Genomic DNA, 4,272 nt, shown 5'->3' with positions numbered 1-4,272 from the left:
GTTTTGTTTTTTAAAATCCCATTATCATTACTCTTTTTTTCTTTTTTTAAAGATTTTATTTATTTATTTGACAGAGAGAGAGAGAGAGAGATCAATCACAAGTAGGTAGAGGCAGGCAGAGGGAGAGGCTTCCCGCTGAGCAGAGAGCCTGATGCGGGGCTCAATCCCAGGACCCTGGGATCATGACCTGAGCTGAAGGCAGAGGCTTTAACCCACTGAGCCACCCAGGCGCCCCTATCATTACTCTTTTATATGGCGAACTACCTTTTCCATTTGCCTGCCCAACTTTCTGCTTCTTGGTTTAGCATTTTTCTTGCATCTCAGGCCTGACACCACAAATTCCTCCTGCCTGATGTACACCTTGGAGGATTTCCTTTGATGACCTGCTGAGAGCACACTCCCTGTTTTAAATTTTTCTGAAATTTCTGTATTCCTTCCTCAGGCCTGAAGGATTTTTATTGGTTGAAAAACTAGCTTGGCAGCACATCGGAAGGAATTGTCCCCCTCTCTTCTGTTCTGCCTGTTAAGTCAGTTGTCACACTGGCTGTCATTGCTTTGAAGGTTCGTCGTGTCAGAGGTAAAAGTCTGGATATTTTTATCCCCAAATCTTCTCTGCCTTTGGTTATCTAGTTTCATGATACTGTGTGTGGAGAGGAGCTCCTTTTTATGTATTCTGCTTGGGATTGTCAATCTAAGCGATCAGTTCTTCAGCAGCCACCCAGCACTGGGGCATCCTGTCTGCATCTCACCGTCTTCTCGTACCTTCTTCTTCCTCTGGACAGCACGTGCTCCAACTTGCTGCGAAACCACGCTTCCCAGCTTTGTCCAACTGTGCTTTAAACTTTAGTTCTCAGTTCTAGGAGTTATATTTGGTTTTCAAATCTGCTCAACCATTTTTTAGTGTCCTACTCTCCTATTTTCAAGCATGTCTTATATTTTTAAAACTGTACTCATTTGCACTTTAATTTATATTTGGGAACTCCAGAGTCGCTTTTCACTTTGAGAGTGGGCGGCTTTTGCTTTTAAGGGTTGTCACTAGTGTGCGGCTTCCTTGTGTGCTTATCGACCGTGTGCTGCTCACAGTCCTGGAAATTATTGATGTGTTCGCACCATAATCATAGTCAAGGACTGCTTTTCCCAGAAAAGAATGGTCTTTGTTTCTACCCTGCATTGAGATCCCATGTGTCTGGAACCACTTTAATTCTTGATCTTGATGCCCCATCCTCACTCTAGCAATGCTAAGTTGGGCTTTAATTCTACTTGGGGTCAGTACTGGGTCTCGGGGTTGGGCTTCTGTGTAATACTTGTGTCTTCTGCTCAGCACCAAGGAAACTTTGTCCACTCCCAGGCTGATGGAAGAAAGAATCCAAATTTACTACTGGGGCCCCAACTTAATGGGAAGGGTCTATCAGACTCCTCAACTTAAATGGGACCTGGTCACTCACTTCTGCCTCACTTGCTTCTGGGTCCAAGGTGGCTTGGCGTGCCCTCTTGACTTTCTAGGCTCTTATCATATCTTGGAGTTTGGCTTGCTCATTCCTCATTATGTTCTCTCTCAGATGGTAAGATTTTTAGAATACTTTACTGAGCGTTTTAATTGCACTCATTAGAAGCACTGGCCCAAAAACCTAACCCATTGCAGGTAGCAGAAATCAAAATCTTCACTTTGCTTTGATGTTCTTCATATCACTATGTTTATAGGCATGTCTTAATCCAAATCAGGATACATTGTGATCTGTGGAGCTATGGATTCAGGTTTATCAATCCTGGGAATTGTCCAATTACCTTCTAAAATGTTGCCTCATTTACTAAATATAATGAAGTACATTAGACTTCTGATTCCATCCTCCATTATTTCCTAACTGATCTTTCATAGCCCTTCTCTTTACCTTTCCTGTCCTCTAGATAATTTATAGATAGGGTTCAAGTTTAAATCACTTTAGTTACATCTAGTCTGTTTTTATTCACCCACTGAGTTCTTGATTTCAGGGCCTATAGTTCTCTTTTTTCTGACAACTGAGCACTGTTTTTGTGCTCTTCTTTGTAACTGTATTTCCAGTTCCTTCCAAAACAAGGCCCCAGGATCCCCCAGTCTCAAGTATGCCCCTGAGCTTGGTCCACTGCAGTCTTGTGTTCATGCTTGGGTATTTGTTCATCAACATTAAACTCCACGATAGAAGATGGGACATAGCAGGACTCCCTCTTCCATGCCAGGAGTCCTCTGCTGACCTCAGAGGTGGAAACACACTGGAACTTTCCCTTGGAACTGGGCTGTGATGACAAGTGCCTGCCAGGAGCATCATCATCTTGTCCTTGACCCTTCCTCTAGTTTCCAAAGATATAACATTAAATAATCTTCTTTGAAGACACTGGTAAAAATTCCAAAAGACAAAACACATGCCACCAGGGCGCTGTGCTTTCAGATATTCTGCGTTTAATTCAGCTGACAAATGAGCTGATTGATGTGTGCCCTCGAGAGCCAGGTAAGCCCACCTCCTTGAGGAAGCCCACTATTCTTGGTAGCAGGATAGGCCACTGAGAGATGGAAAGGATGTAAGAATGCAGAGATCTGGAAGTTCTTCCCTGGAAAGACAATTTCATAAATGAGGTCTTCCAAGCAAGTAACACCCTACTTCCCCAGGTGCTCGTCAATCACTGTGTTGTCTGTCAAAGGGATGGTTTTATTTTTCACCTTGTCTTGTCCATGTTTCAAGATGAGTTTCTGGGCAGACTTCAGATTTGGAAGTCCTCGGGTCATGTAAGTTTCCACTCTATGTAGTGTTTTTATGGTCTGGGGGGTTACTCTGAAAAAGACATCACTGAAAATCTTCGGGCGAAGCCTGGCAGTAGTCCTCTGCACCAGTGAACTCACCCCATTCATCCTTTGGATGCATACAGCAGAGCCCAAGGAATATTTATCTGGCACTTCCAAGCCACAAGGTTTCACTTCTAGTCGTCTGAGGCGCAACCTGTCATGTTACTGCCGCCGGGAATCATGTAAGAACCATTTTGGTCCCTTAAAACTGAGCTCTTTTCCTTTCTTCTGCTCCTTGTCCAAAAGTGCCTGCTTTGCTTGAGAGGCTTCAAGGGCCTGATAAGCCATCATCTTTTTCAGATTTTCTGGAACCAGAGGGATCTTCTATCTTTGCTCTTGCTGTTGTTTCCAAACCTGCGGCTACTGCTCTATAGTTTTCATTTTTATGGTTAACTATTAAAGTCTGTTTATTCTTAATACTGTAGGCTCATCTTTGTAACTACTAGCTACTCTGCATTTTCTCTCTTAAGTCCTTGATGGTGTCAATCTGTTTTTTCCACGTTTCTGTGATCACTCAGGGCCTGCCAGCTCTTATGTTTGGAAATCATTAAGCAATGCTGAGTCTGTAGGCCCAACTTGAAGAGTTTCCCCCCACCAGACTTGACTCTGCTTCTACGGGTATCCAAGGAGTACCCCCCACCCATCCTGGGAGCACCTCAGTCTACTGATGCCCCTGTTCTTCAGGCCTGGGCCCCAGATGCAATTGCTCCTGGACATGTAAGCCCCAGCACCAGTCCCCATCCTGATTAATCCAGATTTAGTTCTAATTGCTTAGTTTTGGGCTTGGTGTGGGGGAGGGAAAGGGAAAAGTTCTTGGGGAACCCTTCTACTTTTTGTGAGCTAGTTCTGAGTTCTAGTTGTCATGGAGATGAGTAGTTCAGAGGTCCTGCCTGCTTGATAGCAAAATCAGATAAAGTTCTCCATTTTATTTCTCAAAACATATTAAGCATGACTATTTTATGAACTGTACTTTGAGAATTCCAGTACCTCAAGCCTTCATGGGTTTCATTACGTAGCGTTCAAACTTTTTTTACTTTGCATTAGATTAAAAAAAAAAAGGCTTGAAGTGAACAAATCTTAAATATACAGATAATGTATTTTCACATTGTGTACACACGTTTAACCGTACCCAGATCAGCATGTAGGACTTTTCCGTTACTCCAGAAACTTTCACTAGGCCCCGTTGCTAGTCAACTCCTCTCCAACTCCAGGTACACTAATTTGACTTCTATCAAGCTGGCTAGGTTTTCCTGTTCTTGACCATTATATAAATGGAGTACAGTGTATACTACTCTGTGCCTGGCTTCTTTCACCTAACATGTCTTTAATACTCATTTACATTATTGCACGTATCTGTAATTCCTACTTTGCTTTTTGTTTTATAATGTAGTATTTCACTGCATGATTTACAATCAACTTTCTCTTGATATCCACCCTTAGAAATAAAAGAGCTATGA

At 42.8% G+C, this 4,272-nt stretch overlaps 1 pseudogene across 1 annotated transcript; it reads right to left on the bottom strand.

Moving 5' to 3' along the window:
• Positions 1-2,434: 2,434 nt before the first annotated feature.
• Positions 2,435-3,956, bottom strand: LOC309858838 (large ribosomal subunit protein uL30 pseudogene; annotated as a pseudogene). The gene is made up of 2 exons: positions 3,945-3,956; positions 2,435-3,136 (listed from the first exon to the last, which is right to left on the bottom strand). The product of its transcript is annotated as a large ribosomal subunit protein uL30 pseudogene (transcript).
• Positions 3,957-4,272: the final 316 nt, after the last annotated feature.

Source organism: Mustela nivalis (genome assembly GCF_964662115.1).
Source record: "Mustela nivalis genome assembly, chromosome: 1".
Taxonomy (NCBI): Eukaryota; Metazoa; Chordata; class Mammalia; order Carnivora; family Mustelidae; genus Mustela; species Mustela nivalis.
This window is presented reverse-complemented; position numbering and strand designations above follow the sequence as displayed.